A 21,210-nucleotide genomic window follows, 5' to 3' on the forward strand; every position below is an offset into this window, starting at 1 on the left:
TCCAAGATTCTAAATAATTTATCATTGTTATATAAAAATTATTTATTTCTTCGATGAATTCTGTAGTATTTTCCAGTATTTTCAATTTCTCTTAATATTTCTTTTACTTTCAATGGCACAAATTTCTGATTGATTCTCTGATTCAAATTATTAATAATTTCTTTTAAAACTTTTCTTACTTCAATAATAGAATTATCAGCTCTTTCGATTGTTTCAATGTTTGTATGCATTATGTTCATGGTCGAGTGTATTGTAAATAAAAGAGCTTCACTGAAATCGTTTTCAAAAAAAAATCTAAGATTTTTGGCGGATTTTCTAGACTTAAAAAGTAATTCTTTAAGGGTTTAAATAATTTTAACAAACGTTCAATGGCAGGATATAAACTTAACCATCTCGTTTTTGAATGATATAAAAGTTTAGGACGCGCAGAATCGTAGTGGAGGGGATAGACGGAAAGAGACGACTCGTCTCCTCTTTCTTTGTGTGTGTCGATGATTATCTACTTTTCACTCTCGCCCGCTTTACAACACACACGCACGTCTCACTCATAAAAATAAGAAAACGGATGGTTAATAATTTTCATTGTTGATTGAATTAATTGAATATGATGTGGGTTAATGAAATATAAAAAGCAAAAATAAAATATAAAAAGCAAAATAGGAATTTCTTTAAACCCCGGACCAATCCCGGACATTCATAATTTCCCCGGACACATTCGAAATATCCCCCCGGACGTCCCCGGTCACCTTAAAAAAGAGGACGGTGTCCGAGGAAAAGAGAACGGATGGCAACCCTAGTCAGGCATGACAGTTAAGTTCGTACTCTTTACACATTTAATGTTAAACGTCGTGAATTGTAATTGTCGTCAAGCTTGTCATATACGTTGTATACGTTTGATAGAGACAAGGTTTAGGTATAGGCAGACAGTTGCTTAGTGTGAAAAAAAGGCTTTTTACTACAGCAAAATTTTATTTTAATGCTGAAAAACTATAAAAAAATAAAGTTCTAATAAGATATTCTTATGTGTAATAAGTATGCCTTTTTTTACCGAGAAACGCATCAAGTTTTTATCCTCATATATTTAAAGATTTGATAAATGTAAAAAGTGAAAGAGATAGATAGAAAAAAATCGATTTTGTACGGATAATATCATTTTGTTCAATACACGAGTATACTATATGCATGTCGGTATTAGTATTACGTGAATCGTCCTTCTTATATAGAGCGTTTCGTAAATGCGAATCGCGTAAGCGCATGAGATCTTGTTGATTCATCGACGAACAAAAGAACTTTCGCCGCGTACGGGTCACCAATGCAACACGCACGAGCGACGAACTGGGTGGGCGCAATCTCTATTCGTAATAAAACCAATGTAAATACATCGGGAACGGAGATGCGTATCTTTGGCATCTCGCTAAATCGAACTGAATCTATGCGAGACATTGCTTGTCAATTTTCCCGATATTGTGTGTGTGGCTTGAGTACATACAATAGTTTCTCCGAACGCATTACACCTGTAGCTTCAAACTAAAACAAGCTTCAAACTTGATCGTGTATTTTGAAAATGAATGAATGAATGAATAAATGTTCTGTGCATGAATATCTGTAATTTATATGTAATATATAATAAAACCAAAAAATGTGTTTATATTAAACAGAAAGCAATTTTTAAATTTGAGACAATTGTCGAAATTTTGCAGAGAAAGGAAGGTACGTTGCATTTTAGCATATATCATTGATATATGATTTCTTATCGTATGTTTTTTCGAATGTTTTATATTCGGTCATTATTCGTAAAACTGATTACAGCACATGATGGATTTTTCATAACGAAAATTGACAATTTTTGTTTGAAAAGAATATCTTCGATAAAAAAACATGCGATCTGGATCTGGATACTATTCCAAGTAATTAAATCTTCCATTCGATATTGAAACAAAAAAATTAACCAAATATATATACACTATATGTATAAATTGATGCGCGCATTGTCAGTTGCAGACTCATAAAACTTACATTTCCTTTAATAAAATGTACATAAAGATTGTAGGAGATTTAGAACATATTTATAAAATTTTTTATTTAAAATAATTTTAATAAATCATTAGCTTATACATAAATGTGAGACTCTGTATTCTCTTAAACTAAATAAGTGAAAATGTCACTGATTAAAACAGTGACGCAAGATTTCACCAAAGATTAGTGAGTAAAAAACTTTTAAATCTTTAGTAAAAACACTTAACACTGCTCCTCCGTCTTATGTCGCATTGATTATGACTAATTGTCAATAAGATTTCACTGAAAGTCAATACAATAATAACCGTAAATGCATTTGTAAGAGTTCTTATAACATTTTTATTTATTTTGAATCTGAAATTCAGAATTGTATAAATATTACATTTCTTTATTTTTAAGGTGTGATAAATCTAGAAAAATAAATAAGACGATCAAAAACTCAGATTTTTTTTAAACAAAATATATCGCTCTTGACATTTATGTCAAATATAATAATATTATAAGACACATAAAATATCACTAATTGAAACTACTAATTTTTTTTTAAGGAAATTTCACCTTGCAGTGCTATATTTGTAACTATCAGCGACTATTCACTGCTTTTCAGTCATAATATATCGATTCTATTTTAAAAGAGTATATAAAGAAACAAGCAAAATATTCTTCACGAAAGCCGATATGTTTCTCGCGTTTATATTTTTGACAATTGACGTCGTTTAAGTATAAAGAGAGAATTAAATGAGAATTGTCAAGCAATTGCGCGTGATCTTGTTCGTGGATCGATTCACGTGCCCACACCTCCGTTCGGAATAAAGCGAATGGACTCTCTCTCTTTCTCCTTCTCTAAACCACGCGGTTGCCAGGGTCTTTCTTATTCGACGGCTCGTCCGAACCTAGTGAAATCTGTTGCTAACCGAGCGGGCGGCGACGCTTCACAAAGACTACGAGGAAGCGCGTCGAGACGCCGCGTCGGCGACACGCAACAGACGCAACTACCCGTGGCCCGTGGTTTGCGTGGTTTGCTTGCGCGTACATTCATGCGCGTGCGCGCGCAAACGCGAGCGTAAGCTAATACGGATGCGCCGCGCCGTTATTGTGTGCGTTATTAACACACGGCAGGTACATGTAATCGCAAGATTTACAAGTGGCTATTCTTTTAATAGACGACGGAATAGGCTTAATAGACGCGCGCTAGACGTTGTCCACGGTCAATGCTTGGCACATGCCGTACATGCACATCGGCACATCGCGAACATTGAATGAAATATTTTCAAAGGCATATGGCGACGTCGGCTCTCTCGAACTGTGTGTATATATGTGACTATATACGTACATATACGATGTACATGATGGATATAACTAGAGTAGAATTGTTTGGCAAAACTATCTTGGAATGAGAAATTTTTAAGCATGTATAGTATAAAACAAGAATATATATAAAAGAATATAGTATATAAAACAAAATCTTTTCTTTACGATCAATTTGAACTCTGCTCACAAATCAAATTTTTATCTAGTGTACTTGTATATTTTTTGTTAACCATAATGGACTTATATACAACAAATAATTTCTTTACACGTTATGTTCTTTTTTTCATTTTTATTTTAATTACGATATCATAAATATATAAATGAACAGATGATAAAATTGGATAATCTCTTTTTTTTCCATTTTGATTGTAATTATATAATATAATATAAATTATATAATTATATAATCGGGACAAATAATTGATTAAATAAAATTTGCGAGTTTGAACAAAATTGTTGTCTTGACATAATCGTCTTTACAATTTTGTGTTAAAATAGAGCTCTTTTATTACAGACAACTTTATAAACATTATAAATATACAATCTTATGTTTTATAAAAAAATAAAATATTTGCTATAACAAGATCTTCAATTATATTCATAACATTGTTTATGTAAATTTTTGGATTACAGTTAGATATCATCCAAGTTAGATATCATAAAAAAAAACTTTATTCGCAAAAAAATTTTATTCACATTTGTGATTTCAAGATTGTACTAAACTTTTAAGCTTTGTAAACAAGAAGCTTTGCGATGCTTCCATGTAAATATGTACTATCATGAATTAAATTTGCATACCGATATTCTTATCAATGAATGATTTGCGCAGTAAGGAGAATGAAAATTCTGTAGTAGGTAGTCATAACTCTTTAAACCGCTATGGACTGTATTTCCTATCTCGTTGTGACTCACGTCATGTTATTATTCGAAAAACTATGATGGAATTATTAAAAAAGCAGTATACGAATATATTTAAAAATTTAAATGATATGTAATTGAAAACGTTTATATCACTAAACGTGATAATTAACAATTACATGCATTGGATTTTTTCGAGCACTTGAAAATTAAATGTTCATATATTTATAAATTACCATGTTTTTAGAATCAAAACTCCTAAAGTTCCAAGAGAATTGTAGGTCATCATTATCATGTTTAATGTATTATTTTGAGTAAAATGTCACATGTCGAATGAGAGATATTTGAATATCTGTTGAAAGTTTGATGTTCTCATATTTCTATTTAGATCAATTTGTACATGTAACTTTTGAGATCAAATCAACGAGCTCTTTTTCGTTTTACAAGTATAAAGCAATATTATAAGCGATACGTTCATCAAAATTAATATTGCAAATTTTGCAAAAAGATCATGTAAAAATATATGTATAATTATGACAGCGACGATATCACGTTTCTGCAATTCTCTGTGATACCTAAATAAAATAAAATGCCTGAATTTATTATAATCAAATCAAAGATGTGAATCACCTATCATTTAAAGTTATCTACTACAGAAATATAAAATTATATCTAAAGTAAATTTTAGTGTAACCTAAACATAGTATAAAGTTATACGTGTAATATAGAAAATTAGCGAAATTGAATTTTATATACATATACATATATATGAATTATATAGTATACATATACATATACAGTTATATATATATATATATATATATATATATATATTGAATTTACAATATTCCGATATTCGAATATTTTAATATTTGAACGCTTTATTATTCGTAAAGCCTTCTTGCCAAATGTCTTTCCTTCTATTGAAACAAAAGTATGCGCAATATTTACTGAGGAAATGCGTTATCTCACTTGAGAGCAGTTTATTCATTTATTCATTTATTGCTAGTCCGCGCTATATCAAGTGGCGAAGATAATTTTTCCTCACAGTATTATATTATACATCACGAACGGGTCACAAGACACTATTCGATCCAATTGAGGTGTGTCGCCATATATCCCTCCCCCTTTCCCCAAGTAGATGATTAAACAAATGATATTACGCTATGTCGTCCATTCGTTCGAAAAGACTCTTCTATTAAATTATGAGTTTATGCGCGAACATAAATTTTTACGCGAGAAAGATAGAATGCTCTATTATACTTACTACTATTTAATTACATGCCAATATATTTAAGAATAATATTCGCTATATCTTACAAAATCGACATATATATATATATATATATATATATATATATATATATATACGAGGGCAGTTCGATAAGTCAGTGACTTTTACAAGATATGGCACTCAAATCGTAATCTAATTTTATTTCTGATATTTACCATCTTATTTAAGTATACACACCAAGTTTCAAGTAGATCTGTCAAATAGAAATTTTTTGACAGCGTTCTAAAGCGGATAAGTTTGTGTTTTTTGCTAAAATGGAAAAAAGTGAATTTCGTGTGCTAATAAAACATTACTTTTTGCGTGGAAAAACCATTAAGGAAACTGAAGAAAAGCAAAAAAAGTATTATGGGGACTCTGCTCCGTCACATGGAATGGTTCACAAGTGGTTCACTGAATTTCAAAAAAAAAAAAAAAAAAACGATTTATATATAGGTATATAATTTTATAATATTAAAATTATGTTATAATTTTTGATGAAATCGTTTTTTTTTTTTTTTGCAATAACAAACAAGACATTCGGAGAAAGATTTAACACATTGTTGACACAGTGTAACATCATGTAGAATAAATCCCCCTAAATTTAAAAGATAAATTAGTTCATTAATTTTTCAAAGTTTGTAATAACTATGTATAATATCTTGAAACATATGTTTTGTGAAGAACACATTTAAAGTTTCATATGAATGTAACTAGAAATATTTTCGTGTTATCGTTTGAGTCATCGATTTCGACCTTTATCATTGCTTTTTGCGTGTGAGTCTTTGTTCGATGCTGTAGCGCGCTCATCTTTTTCAAAAGCATCTATGACAATTTGAATAAGAATGCTTATAATGTTCATTATTTGTATAGCAATGTCTCTTTATTGAATACACAAGTTGCAACTTTTCTTGCTATTATAATTCTATTTTTGGAGGACACGCGCGCATACGTATACAACACACACACACACACACACACACACACAATATTTTCAAAGTCGTGTTATAACTTTTATTGTTATCACACTTTCCCTTTATGTTTTCAAATATTCATATACAATAAGCAAAAAGTTGAGAGGTCTAAGAGAAGAATTTCTGAACTGAAATTTGACTGAATTTTTCATAGACCTGTTGTGGTATACTTACATAAGTCCTTAACTCTGTTTTACTTAAATCATTGTATCTTTTTTTTTTTTTGTTAATTATTTTATGTATTTAAATTGCATCACTGTATTCGACGGTTTGGTACTCGCAAGTTGTAAATGACTGAAACATCAACTGAGGTGAACGCATAAAAATAATGATGTGAACACAACATTTAACTAACTCAATATATGTATAAGCATAGTATTACGCAGGAGATACGTGTATGACGCAAGCAAGCGTACGGCGACTTTCGATTGATTCGGTTATAATAATAGCGTGCGAGTAGGGGTGATGATGCTGCCGAGCAGTCTGGCCTTCCACTGATTACGGGGTGCGGAGGCAATATCGTAGGAAGACAATCGCGACTCTCCTTCACCAATCTTCCATCGTCGCACGGTATCCATCAACGTCACGATTAGCTCTTTTTAAAGATATTTTTTGCTGGTGTATTTTTAACATGTCGCATTTTTCTTACAAATGTCATACGAAACGATAAAAATCTGCGCGATCGAGATATTATTCTTGACGATAAAACTTTATTTTTCGGATTCTAAAAGAATCACGTTTCGAGAAGTAAATGCAACTTGTATTATTACTGAGATAGCATGCATGTGATATGAAATGATGAAAAGAAATGCCGTTATTCACATTTTAAGAGTTAAAAATTCGAGGAGCCGTGTCCACGCGTGCATATATCGATACGAACGATTCATCTTTCCATTCCGTCTCAGCGATATCCGAGATAAGCGCGAGCATAATCGCGCCCGATTGCTCTCGCTTAACGGCAAGATAACGAAGTCCGCGTGAGGTCCGCCATAAACACCACTCGAAAAGACCGTAAATACCGCTCTGTTGTCAGATACTGTCAGTTATCTCCTTCTTAGATTCGTTTTTTTTTCCCGCATTTATGTCATCGGAGCGCATGAACGCTTGGCAGCAATTATATGACGGCCGTGCGTCATTCCCCCCCCCCCTCTCTCTCTCTCTTTCTGTGTGCGCGCGTCTCCTGCAGCTTTTCATTCATCTCGACGACAAACAATGCTCAACTATTCATGCTTTAAATATTGGTAGCTTATTCGCGAAACTGGTTTCAACAACCTATCGATACGCGCACGGCGATTTCGGAATTCCCTTTATTTGTGTCCCGCAAAAATAATTATACTTGTGCAACTTGAGTAGCGATCGATACGCAATGTGCAATGAAAGCAGAAAAAATGGGGGAAAGGAAAGAAAAAACGTATACGGATACTCGTACGTAATAGTCCTACGCACGTATGTAAAAATAAGCGAGTAGCACGCGTAACATTATACAATTTATAATACTATTATGCCCGATTCCTCCAACATGGTTCAAAATTTAAACCGAGTTTAAACTCCGATCAATGACATTTTGCGTTCCACCAAGTTTTTAGTGAAAGTTCAACTCAGTTGAACGGCGTTTATCGTGAACGCCAATTTTTGGCCGGTTAACGAGTTTGAACGGCGTTTAAGCAGAAGAGTTACAATTAAATATGGCAGTGCTAAAAAAATATGACAACTGCAACTGTTTAGGAATTATGATTTTCTGTAATTAATTCTTTTAGAAAGAGATATATATATTGGGTGTCATTTAAAGACTGCCCACTAAGTACATAGCGTTATTCCTTACCAAAAAATAAGTCGAAAAGTCCTGAACAATTTTTTTTTGAACACTTAATAATGGAGTAATTATTCAGTAATAATTCAGTATTGGAGTAATAATTCACTTAATAATAGAGTAATAATTCAGTAAATCCTGGTAATATGTACTCACGTACATTGTGCGACTCACTGACGTGCGCCAGGATAAAGTTCGGCGCTGTTTGGCCGTTACTTTACTGAATTATTACTCCATTATTAAGTGTTCTAAAAAAAAATTGTTCAGGACTTTTCGACTTATTTTTTGGTAAGGAATAACGCTATGTACTTAGTGGGCGGTCTTCAAGTGACACCCTGTATATGATATAGCTTTTATGTTAAATATATTATTTTCTAACTAGAATAATTCAATGTTGTTTCAGACATTAGAAACAATGATTAACATGTGCATGTATAAATAATAAATATGAATTAAATTCATTAAAATATAAAATTAATTTTAAGACCGATATTCATAGTCCGGTATGATAAAGAATTTCATATCAAAATAAAATCTTTCATTGATTCCATAGCATCTTAAAAATAAACCTGAAATGATAAAGTTTATTTTAGGTTTATTGTAAGATGCTATGTAGTCAATAAGAAATTCTTTTACCATCACAGATAAAAGCTATAATCGAAAAATTCTGAATAAATTGCATAAATTATCATTTTTTAAAAGAAATATTCGAGAATTTTTTCAAGGTTCACCTCTATAACAACTTTGTGAAAATTGCATTTTTTAATTTTAGAAATTTTTTAAAATTTAAACAATTCAGAAAACCATTTAAAAAAAATTTTTTTTAAACAAATAACATTTTTTCTTACTAACATATCTTTTATATCAAGAATTCTTACTTATAAAATTTATATCAAGAATAAGCATAAACACGTTAAAAAAATTAAATTAAAAAAAACATGTTTTTGCTATGTAGGAAAGAGAAGGGATGAAGGGTTATGAACCGTTAAAAAACTTTTCTTTTTAGTTCAGAAGTATTGTGCAAATACTTTTAAATTTAAATCATTTCGCACGGGGGCATTTTTTACCATCTTATCCGGTTATAGACTTTAAGACAATTTTCAATGTTAGATCCGTCTATAAATACTGACTTTAATATTATATTTGGATTAATTTTTCTCCTCTCCTCGCAGCAGAATAAACATGACAATTGGTTTACCAATGCAATTGAGAGAAAATACCATTTCATGTGAACAATCAAGCAGCCTCAGATCAAATAAGCAATTTCGTTAAGGACAATTTTTTTGTATTTTGATTTTTATTACAAAATTTCTACGTGCATTTCATTAATATATTTTGATTTCTTCACAAAATAATTAATTACTGTCCATTTCTTTTACTTTACAACTTATATTTACTTGTTAAAATTACAAATATTTTTTAACATTTCCATCACAACGAATCAACTAATCATTTAAAGCTTAAAATAATATTTTTTATTATAATCTGAAATGTGTGTGTATTTAATTATTTTTATTTGTCCTCATTTTATAATTTAATTTTTTCCGTGATTTTTTTTACCTATTCATTTATTTCATCAATTAGAAGTCTACGAATATACATATAAGAAATTTTTAAATTACTTTTAAATTACTTTTTTTACTTTTTTAAAAATTTAATAAAATACTATAAAAGTTTCAAACAGATCCATGAAATTGTTTTATAAAAAAAATTCACAAAAGCTATTTTTAGCAAGTTAAACAAAATTCCCCCCTTAAATATATGCACCAATCACATCATTAGATTCAAATATAGTTTGAGTTAGCACGCATAAGGTATACGTTTAGTTGATTAAAACGAAAATAAAGTTGGTGGAAAGCAAAACAAGTTGATCGAAGATTAAACTGCGATCAAAGTTGAACGCAGTTCAGTTGAACGCTGAACTGAACCACGTTGGAGGAAACGGGCATTAGCCTCTCATTCGTAAACACTCGCTCACGCTTCGTAATCTAATAAGCTAATCGCGATTCGCGATTTGCCTCAAATTTATCCGAATAGTGGACTTGAATATGAAATTCAATGGTGTCTTCTTCGTTAATCCGCATGAATAATTCGACAATTGATTTACAATTGATATTACAATAGTTGTGATAATAATAATTATTATTATGAATTATTGATGATAATTGAATTTCTCGGAAGCCAAAACTCGTCAACTACACTTTTTGTAAATTTTTTAATTTCAATATTAGTATACACTAATCATGTGTGTGCTCTCTAAAATTAAAATTATTTTTTACTCGTTAAATTAAGATATTTAGAAAAAATTTATTCAACTTGTCTTCTGAGAGATTCAGTTGTTGTAATTTTAATTTATAGCACGAAATATATAAATGGTTTGTTTATATTTAAAAACAGCTTGTTTCAAAAAGTTAAACAAAGCAATTAAATTTTTCAAAGTTTAAAAAATCGTGATTTTAATATTTTTTAAGATTTTTATGATATTTGCTTTTTGTAAATATCGTATGATATCAATATAATACTATCATTACAAGTTTAATATTAATATTTGTCATGATAGCATGTGAGCGTGCTATAATTTGAACAAAATTAAAAAAGAGAAAATTTTGTTTTCCTTCAATCAAGTCGTTATCTTTAAAAAATTCGACATTATCATTAGTAGAAAATAAAAAAAGATATGGCTATAATTTTAAACTAAAAATTAAATTAATTTTTTGTGATTAAATTTATTCTTTATAAAAAGTTTTATTATACATCAGCGTGAATTGCATAAAAAGATGTATTTGTGTTACATGTAATTTTCCGATCAAAAAATTATTGTAAAGTTTGATTTATATTTTTAAAATCATACGATATAATCATATAGAGAATCTCTCTCTCTCTCTCTCTCATGATATAATTATATACAATTGCATACGCGTATATACAATTGCATGTATGTACAATATATGTATATGTGTATATGTATATATTTTTATATACATATGTACATATAATTTGAAACATTAAAATCTCTTTCTAGATTAAATATATAATGCATTCGTGTAAAATGTTGTGTAAAATTATTAATGAGATAAAAGTAAATTCAGTTATGGATGGTTTATATAACGTCTCCTTTTCATACAAAAGATTAGTGTTGCTTATTTGAATTTGGGGAAAATGTCAGTGTAAGGGTTGTTGCAGACTATTTACGAACAACCTGCGTGCTCTCTCGCCGTCTTTCGGAGATTGCTCGTAAAAGCGATTTGCGTCTCGCGTTCATCTCTTATCCATCTCGTCGTGTAACAATGTGTCGAGGTACTTTGCGCGATAATTGTAGAATGTGTGTGTGAACTTGTATCATATCGACGGGGCAATGGCGATGGCAGGCGCGCGCAGCCGAGGAGGCATGTGTGCAAATTATATGCAGACCAGTTGCGAGGGGAGAATGAATGTCTAGCGGTGTGCACGTGACCTGAGACTAGCCAATAGGCCGCGGCTCATTCAACAGCATCTCACTGCTCGTGCTGCATCGAGTAGTATAGCATGCATATTGGTATTAGTATTACTATTCTATTTTGTATACGTGCGCGCGCGCGCGCACGCGTGTGTGTATGTGTATGTAATAAAATTCTTTTATTCTCTTTCTATTCATCATATTTTTTATCTCGGAGCAATTAGATAAATTTTAATCTAGTGTATATAAAATTTTTATCTTGTCTAGTTTATAGAAGTTAATTTAATGAATTTTAATCGTTGTTGGTCATAAATTTTCGTGAGATTTATTGTATGTCTATGTAAATTGATGCGTTAAAAAGTTTAACGCGCTTTCTTTCGTAATCATTACGGAAGAACAAGTATACCTCGAGAGAGAGTAAGCGAGTCGGACGTAACAGACAACGATTTCACGATTTTTTATATCCATCTATTACTTCGATATCTGTTTATACTTTGATAACATTTATAAATATCGATATGTGATAATTGTTGAAGTGACCTAAAAAAAATCCAAGAACCAAATTGAGACGATATCTCTATATAATATTTGTTTTACGTCAGATACAATAACCAGTATAGTTGCAATACAACTACTAGTGTATGCGCGCACACACAAACACAGACATACTCACACAAAACTTGTGTCTTTTTTCTTCATTTCTTTTTTTACATTTCTTATTCCGTTCACGCATACATACACAGTTGAAAAATTTGTGTTAAATTTAACAAATATCACATGTCCCAAACGGTCCACAGAAATTTTTGTGTTAATTTAACATAATATGGATATGTTAAATGGTGACACAAATATTGTGTTAATATTTTAACATAAAATAAATGCAAACTTCAAGTAAACTTAAAATAAATTTTGTGTAAAATTAACATAGTTTTAATGTAAAAATTAACTTTAAAAAATGGTTAATTTTACCCGTGTGGAAAATCAAAATCATCAGTATCCTACAACTGTCTGATAATCAGATAGATAGAATTGTAATGCTTTTATTTGTATATACTAGGTAATATTACTGTTTCACAACTAGATAACTGAAGTAAGCTTGTGGTTAATTATTAATATATTGATATTATATTTTTTTACTTTACCTTTTCAATCGCTGAAAAATCTCGGTACCTTCGAAGATTCGATCCTGGAATCTTCACATTATGATCTGTGCGCGTTATTCACTGCGCCAAATTCGAATTGATACATTCAGTAAATTTGTTACTTATATAAAAAGTTTAAATGGTATACAAAATGATTTTCATTTTTAATTAAAGTTTTTTGCTAGACAAGTATGAGGTGATAATTAGATAAGTTTTAAATAACGCCATCTATAACTCAGAATAACTAGATAATATATAGGTAGAAATTGGATATGTATTATGAGAAACATGATTTTTTTTTAATTCAAAACTGACTAGTATTTAGCTAGTAGCAATCTAATAACTATAATTTTTGTAGTTGAATACGATATCATATGGTTAACTCCAAATAACTATGTAATCACTGACTAAGCATTTAAAGTATGACATACATGGAAAAATCTGGCAAGTGATAATAATATTACTAGCTAGATATTCAATATAGTTTAGAATAGCTAGCCACAAGCATTTGCCTCAGTTTCATGAGACAATTTTCCACACGGGTACATTTTATCATCCCCACTTATATTATAAAGTAAAATTAACATTTTTTTCTGTAAATTTTAACAAATAAATCTTGTTACTAATAATACGGAACATATTTATTGTGTAATATTAAAAATAGATGCACATTTTTACATTTTTTTTCAGTTCTGATAATTTAACAATTGAGTTTAATTAACGTAACAGCAATATGTTAAATTAACACATGAATGTGTTAAATATTTAACGCAAAAATTTTAACGGGCATTTTTTTTAACAAGGAAACAAATTTTTCAACTGTACGTATATATATGGATCATATCGCGCAAGGGGGTAGTTTTATTTCAAATCAATTTAAATAAAAAAAGGCAAAATTATTTTCTACAAAAATAAAATTGCAAGTGTATTTTGAACAATAGCTTTTGATATTTAACCGATTACTTGAACGCGAAGCAAAAATATGAACAAGAAAAAAGAAATTTTAATGACCTTTTATTATAATTTTAATTGTCAACATCATTCAACTTTATGGTTTACTGTAATTATTACGTGTCTCATTTTACAATTTATTTCTACTATTGTATTTTAATTCTAATTAATAATATTTTGAAAAATTAAATTTTATATTATTATTTTACTTTTTTTCCGGCTTTATTACGAAATTGATTGTTTACTCGCGAGTAACGACCGCCGTTACTTAGCTATGCAATAAGCTACTGTGTGTACACATGCAACCATGTGTACGTGATGCGCACGAATCATCCCAAGCGTTTACGCAGTGTATTTTGCTGTTACGTCAGATATCTATTTTGTCTAGCCTTCTCGATTTTAAAGCGTGTGATTCGCGATTCTTGACAGAGAAGACATAAATAGATTAATTTGTCTCTCCAACAAATGCTTACAGAAAGAGATTCTGAGATAAGATATTTTATTAAATAATAAAATATAAAGCTGTGCGCTTTTTTCTATTTTCTAACAAAAACTTATCTTGGAATATGATAAAATAAGAAGAAATAGATACGATACTTTTGATAAAAGCAGAATTCAATTTTTGTTTCTTGCAAAGATCTATTCAAAAAGTTTAGTTTTTCATTGTTTCTAGAATATAAGTAGAAAATGTTTTCTGTTTAGTTTAATATTTTTGAAATCGAAAAAAAGATACTTGTGCCATTTAATTAAAAAATTAGTGTGTCTAAAACAAAGAGAGAAATGAATAAAAAAGATTGAATGTGTGTAATGGCTACAATAAGATTCGACATTTGACAAAAATAAAATATCAATGATTCGTTGATGATCCTGTTGAATATAACGACAATAATAGTAAATATGAACGAAATTGAATTTGTTTTATTAATCTTTTGAATAGAATTTATATAAAACTCGAGACTCTAAAATAGCATATGACTTGGTCTACTTGGATGATTCATATTCGTCGCGATCCAACTAGCAGTTAGTTGTCGATGCGAGGCTATCAGCTGTGTGTAATCAGCTCGCAGAGGGAGAAAGAGAGGAAGGGGAGGGAAGGAGAGGATGAGAGAGAGAGAGAGAAAGAAGACAGAGAGAAAAGATACGAGATTCATAATTGTCTTGCTAAAAATATATGTATAACGTAACAGAAAGTCTGCAAGAAGCTATATTTTCTTTCTATCTACTATCATCTATTACAAAGCAATTATGCAGCAATATGAATAAGTCAAACAATAGCAAATTACGTTACGTCTTTTCGAGAAAAGATTTCATTTCTATATATACAGGGTGTCCCATTTTAATCTATCACCCCTCGTAACTTTGCGGGAAGCGATCGTAGAGAAAAATGTTTCATACAAAAGTTTTTTGACTTTGAGGGGGACATAAGATGGTGTCATTGGTTTGACCTTGGATAGTCGTTTGAAGGTCACGTGAAGGTCATCTTCAATTTCTTAAATGGAACTCCCTATTTTTCATTGCATATTCTTGCAGCTTACCTCGAAAGCTTTCCAAAACCCTTTATATGAGTTATTTTTTATTAAGTACTTTGAGACTTGAAGTGTACAGTATTTTGACATAAAATATAAAATATCTTGTGAAACATTCACTTTTCGGTAATCTTACTGTAATACTTTTATGTACAGAATATTAAGACCAATTAATTGGTGTAAAGAAAACACATGATCACTACGATCGCTTCCTGCAAAGTTACGAGTGATAGATTAAAATGGGACACCCTGTATATTCTGGTATCTATATCTTACAATTAATCGAGAGACTTCAAATCGAACAAATATTTTTTAAATTTATTTTGGAAGAATGTTATGTGATCATTTCTCAATTAGTAATACTAGTAAGACTGGTTTGGTTAAAAAGAATATGTAAGAATTTATCATTTATTTACATATATGTATTTATGTAAATAAATGATAAATTATTATACATATATCTGGATGGCGAAATACATTTTATCAAAACCTCACTTTATCATCATAATTCAAAAACTAGTCACGTCTCGACATTTTCATCACGGAAACACCATTTCCGTTTCGAACGAGGAATATCGTGTGCATCATCCGCGCTAATTACCAAATATTGTACTTGGAATTTTGTATTAATATCAATATTAATCAAAACTTTTGTGTGTAATAGTCTACTTTTATTCACTTTTTTATTAAAAATGTGAGAAAATTAATTTTTTATAATATTTTCGACTTTCAAATTAATATCTTAAAGTTTTTAAAAGAATTTTAAGAGTTGAGTTCTTAAGAAGATGGATTAGAGCATGTAACTGCGTATATATTTTTCTCTCAAGTTACATTATTAAACAAAAATAATGAATGTTTTTTTATTCGAGCAAGTTAATCTATATTTAATTTCCCGCTTTAACTTCAAAATTAATTTCCCTAAATTCTTTAAAAAATTAACTAGAGAGCCGCTTTGCAGAAAAAGCTTCTACTTAATATCATATGGAAAAAATTACAAAATTTTTTAAAATTTAAAAACCTTTAGTTTTGTGACCTTTTCAACTGTAATATTTTCTCACATTTTTTCGGGTGGCTGTTGCATTGATAAATTCGTCGATTCTTCATTGACAAAAAGTGAAAAAAATTATGACGGGGCGGCGACACGTCCGGTTACGCTCCTGAGACAGAAGTCCGTGACGTCGAACGGACGGACGACTGGTTTCCGTATATACGTAGGTGTGCTGCTCCGGGTTAGAGTCTCTCTCGGACGCTCTCATATACGTTATACGTACGGTAGTATCGATGGTCGCGCGTGTCGAACGAGCCGTCGCGCCGCCACTATTCGCGTAAGCAGCGTGCGGAATCGGAATAACCGGGCGTGCGCAAGTGCATTCGTTCGTGTTAGTGCGCCTCGCCAGAGTCCGGAGCTGTGCGTGGAGGCGGACGCGGGCGCGCGAGATACAACTGTCAAGCAGCGGGAGCAAGCGCGGCTCTCTGCTGCATCTGTGTGCCGCGCGCGTGTGTGTGTGTATGTATGTGTTTACGTAAATGTAAGCGTGACAGCTTTGGTTGTCGGTAAATGCGCGCGTCGTTTCGGTGTCGTCCAAGTGACTCGGTGAAGTGTATCCCACGTACACGTTTGTCGAGATATACACGAGCACAGAATCCCATATCATAGAGAAGAAAGTAGCTGTTGAAAGAGGTGAAATTGAAGGAACAAGAGGAAAAGAAGGTGGCGCGGAGACGCAGGAAAAAATGGAGAAGACACAACGGTAATAGTAGTGGTGCAAGATATGTGACGTATGTTCCTTTGTATATTTATATATATACATGTATGCATGGACGTTGGCTGCACGGTTATACTCGGTTCATCGCGAAGCGGTTCAGTTGAGCAATCGAATCCGGAGTCAGTACACGCGCACGGGCGAGAGAGTGGGGAAAGATTCATCGATAAAGATGTAGAAGGGGGGGATATTATTATTATTATTGTTCCGAGAGGGAGACATTACGAAAGGATCATTGCGCACATTGACGCGGCGCCGATGAATGTCGATAATTTGGTGCCGTAGGCTAAAATCCTTGTTCGCGTCCTCGACGACGATGTTCCTGCCATCGTCGTCGTCGTCGTCGTCGTCGTCGTCGTCGTCGTCGTCGTCGTCGTTGTTCGTTGTCATTGTTATTGTCACGGCCGCGCTGTCTCCCGGTTGGTAATGATTATCGTGTAGCAATTATACTTGATGATATGACGCGAGTGCACCAAGAAACGGTGAGACTCTGGCCCTGGAACGGAGAGAATAGGTAAACGCGTATCGATGCTCCGTGCACGGACAATTCTCGGTGATTCGCTTCTGTTGATTCCATCGTATATGGTGCATTACGAAGCACGCATATCGCGAGTGTACAAGAGTGAAACCGAGTGTAAAGCTGGGCAACACGCGCGCGTATTTGTACAAGATATTCACGCGAATGCAAGAGCAAACTCGGATGGGCTACTGCGTCGGTGTCGCACGAGCGTGCGCGTACATTTGTACGTGCATGCGTGCGTGCGTGCGTGCATGCACGTGCGTGCGCACCGCCTGCTCTCTCGGTCGTTCAGCCTTGCGTTGTGCGCTCCGCGCGTGTATTGGCGAGTGATTCTTTTTCTCTCTGCCCCGGCGATGCCAACACTGGGTAGGAAGCGAACGCGTGTGGACTAGTTGGGTTAGTCGCATGTTACGGAGCATCCCTACCTGTCCTAGGAGCCGTACTATATCTCCCTCGTCTCTCGTCTATTTATACAACGACCGTACACGATTCTCTTTCCTCCCCTCTTCCCCTCGTTTTTCTTTCTCCATCGTTCTTCCTCTCTGATTCCTCTCTTTCTCCTCCTTCTCTCTTTGGCATGCATTAATTCCTTTCCCACTCTTTCTAGTCTCTCTAGTATATATCGGTTCTTTTCCTTTCTCTCCTCGCTCCTTTTGCTACTTACCTCCCACCTCGGTCGAACACACGCACGCACACTTTTGCTTTCTCCTACATCTCCTCCTCCTCTCTTTCCCGCTTCCGCCCCTTTCCCCTCTTCACGACAGCACATCTTTTTCTTTCTCCTTCACCTCCACCTCCACTTTCTGTCTCTTTGCCCCCGTAACGAGTTACATCCACAAGTTGGTCGAGCCGCGTCGTGTCTCGGCGATTTTATTTCTCTCTTTCTCACACACACACTCACTCACACACTCACACACTTACTTTTTCAAGTCTCACGGGGCTCTCTTCACCGTCGTACTCTTACGTGCGGAATACGCCGTCAGGAATTCTCTCTTACAATGGATTTATTGTGTTGGTGAGGCCCGAGTGTACGCGCGCGCGCGTTTTCCCGACAGTCTCACGAGAGTGAGGGAGAGAGAGAGGGAGGACGAACGGATGGACGAACGAACGAATGAGTGAGCGAGCGACTTGGAAGGAACGTGTGCGCGCGGGACTTGACTCCGAGAGCGCCCAGCGACCGCCGCCGCCGCCGCCGCCGCCGTCGAGTCGAGTCGAGTCGAGTCAAGATGGAGCTGCTAGACGCGTCAAGACCGCACGGATCCGACACTACGTTTCTCCTCGCCAGTGCTCGCTTCGTTCGTTCCGCGTAAAAAAGTCGCCGCTCCGTCAGAATATTTTCAACAGAATATTTTCAACCGTCGCGACGCGTCGACGCGCTGGGATATTTATGCGCCGTAATTTCGTACGGTAACGTTTGCCTCTTGATGATTCTCGTTTCTCGCTATCTTTACGCCGTATCCCACAGTTCTATACTCAAAGTGCCATTGTGTTTCGTTCGTACGTTTCTCTGTGGGACGATCGTGATATCGTTAAAAGTGTTCTCTCCCCCCCCCCCCTCTTTCTCTCTCACTCTTTTTCCTCTCTTTGTTGCCATCTATTTATTTATCTTGCGAGTGTCGCGCGTGGTTTGTGATATCGCTCGTAATTTGTTACCAGGCTTGTTTGCAATTTCTGTCAAAATTGCCTTTTTGCCAATTTTATGTTGATTTCATCGATCAGAGGTCAATGTATTCGTATCTGAACGATATCATAAATAATCGCACTTGTATATAACGTGCAGATCTCTCTCTCTCTCTCTCTCTCTCTCTCTCTCTCTCTCTCTCTCTCTCTCTCTCTCTCTCTCTCTCTCTCTCTCTCTCTCTCTCTCTCTCTCTCTCTCTCTCTCTCTCTCTCTCTCTCTCTCTCTCTCTCTCTCTCTCTCTCTCTCTCTCTTCTCTCTCTCTTTCTCTCTCTCTTTCTCTCTTTCTCTCTCTCTCTCTCTCTCTCTCTCTCTCTCTCTCTCTCTCTCTCTTTCTTCTTCGTAACGAGATTACGCCGGTTCTCCATAGTGCATCTTCGCAGACTGGTACACAGCAGTGTGATGGTTCACTCGAGTGTGTCGGCGATTACGCTCTCTTTCTCACTTTCACGTGTGGGTGTATATATATGTGTGTGTGTACATGTGCACAGTAATGCCTTTGCGCGGTGCAATTGATCACGCTGCGGCGAAACCGTCGTCATCGTCTAAATGGAAAGTGCACTCGTGGTGTACGGGATGCAATTGAGCGATGAAATGGTGCTGCTCTTCTCCACGCTGCACGCCACGCCAGCTGTGGGCGGATTTACCGATCTGGAATTGTCAGCTTGCTCTGTAATTTTCGTCGTCCTAGACGAGGAGTAAGTCTCTTTGACACTTTTCTGCCGTAGCTTAAATTGTATGTTTCAAATTTATCTTTATGAGGATTATATTAAGTTTACGTATTAAATATACAATACAATGATAAAACCTGCATCGATAATGCATATATATACACATAGCATTACAGAGTAAATTCTTCGACAGCTTGACATAAGTATTTATACTTCTTTATTATACTCTGCTCCAAAATATTAAAGGTTCATTATTCTACCTCTCACTGGCATAATTCAAGTTATCATACAGTTAATCATTTTTGTTATCTCCTTTTCAAATATAATTTTTTTGTAAAGATCGAATCGCGCAGGATGCATATAAAGATTAACTATATGCTCGAAACGGATAATCAATCAGTCGTCTTTAGTCCATTTTTCCAATAGATGATTTCGATTGAATAGAAATTGGAAAAACGTTTTTGCGCGAAAATATCTCATGATTACGTTATACGTATATGCTCGTTCTCGTTCAAGCCGTGCCACTTTGAATCCGCGACGGATATATTTTCGTCCGACGAAAAGTTCAAAGTTGAATCACTCGCGATCGACGATAAGATTATATGACACCGCGCGTGTATGCATATCTATAACTCATCTCTTCTTCCGTAACCTCATTCTTCTTTTGCTCTTCTTCTTCATCATCATTTCTCACATCGACGTACATTGCCGATTACGCGAGATTCAAATACATATTGATTCGTAAGATTCGTTAGAGAGAGAGATTCATTAATCTATTTCAATCATAAATGTTAAATATAGTTTCAACTTAAACTTTGACCGGAGGCTTATTTATATTATATATTAGTTAATTAAAATAAAAAGTCTAAATAGAGACAATATATATAAAAGTGGGCGATGGAATTGAAATTTTGTGAATGAATAAAAATCTTTAAGGCAAATAAGCCAAAATGAGCAAGTCGGGAGTTGGTAAGTTGTAAAACAAAGAAATGTGAATAAGTGAATTCAACTCGATGCGCGTTCAACATGTTAAAGGAGAAAGCAAAGTTGAAAGAATTCCGATTCTTAGCTATGTTCCCAATTCATTTATATATTTAACAATAGCTCTGTCGTATGTATTATACTAATATAATTCAAATTTTTCATATTACACAGTAGGTATATATTTTTGTTGGGATAGAATGTACATAATTGCGAAGAATTAGTAAGAATTTGATATCGTCTATCTATAAACTTATATCGCGAAAAAGGGGAGATTTAGAAAAATTCTGTCGCAAAATAGAG

General features: G+C 33.6%; 1 protein-coding gene across 10 annotated transcripts in view; it reads left to right on the forward strand.

Moving 5' to 3' along the window:
- The first annotated feature begins 16,617 nt into the window (after positions 1 to 16,617).
- Cic (Putative transcription factor capicua) overlaps positions 16,618 to 21,210 on the forward strand; it is a 29,057-nt gene continuing 24,464 nt past the window's right edge. For 3 of the 10 annotated variants that reach the window (XM_083045050.1, XM_083045037.1, XM_083045059.1), the window contains exons 1-2: positions 17,132 to 18,984; positions 19,626 to 19,953. The gene's annotated coding sequence lies outside the window, so the exon portion shown is untranslated. Of the gene's footprint in view, positions 17,046 to 17,131; positions 18,985 to 19,625; positions 19,954 to 21,210 lie in introns of those variants that run through there. The other 7 variants (XM_083045069.1, XM_083045078.1, XM_083045086.1 and 4 more) reach the window with 4 other exon arrangements.

The sequence above is a fragment of the Prenolepis imparis genome, unplaced genomic scaffold (assembly GCF_030444845.1).
Source record: "Prenolepis imparis isolate NDT839.2.m4 unplaced genomic scaffold, iyPreImpa1.0 SCAF_1, whole genome shotgun sequence".
Taxonomy (NCBI): Eukaryota; Metazoa; Arthropoda; class Insecta; order Hymenoptera; family Formicidae; genus Prenolepis; species Prenolepis imparis.